The 377-nt window shown below is 34.0% G+C and overlaps 1 protein-coding gene across 1 annotated transcript in view; it reads right to left on the bottom strand.

Moving 5' to 3' along the window:
• The window catches only part of slc24a4b (solute carrier family 24 member 4b), a gene marked incomplete in the record, with an annotated part of 40,281 nt that overhangs the window by 12,853 nt on the left and 27,051 nt on the right, over positions 1 to 377 (bottom strand).

Below are 377 nucleotides of genomic sequence, written 5' to 3'. Positions count from 1 at the left end.
TATGCTATCGTGATTTAGTATGATTGGGTCCAAAAATCTAAAAGTTATTGAAGAAAAAGGCAAATATTTATACAAAAAAAATAATAAAAATAGTAAAAATCTTGAAAGCTATTCTAACCTACTTTAGCCAATAGTTCTTAATGATTTTTACTATTCTAGAGTCATTTGGGATGATTGTGTGAAATAAGCTAAAAGCTGTTGAAGAAAAATGTGACAATTTATACAAAAAAATTAACAAAAATAAAAAAAAATTATGCAAATCAAAACTGCTCTCCCAGGTACTTCCTAAATCCATCCATCCATCCATCTTCTTGACCGCTTTGTCCCTTTCGGGGTCGCGGGGGTGCCGGAGCCCATCCCGGCTACTGAAGGGCGAA

This window comes from Oryzias melastigma, linkage group LG24, assembly GCF_002922805.2.
Source record: "Oryzias melastigma strain HK-1 linkage group LG24, ASM292280v2, whole genome shotgun sequence".
NCBI classification, from domain to species: Eukaryota; Metazoa; Chordata; class Actinopteri; order Beloniformes; family Adrianichthyidae; genus Oryzias; species Oryzias melastigma.
This window is presented reverse-complemented; position numbering and strand designations above follow the sequence as displayed.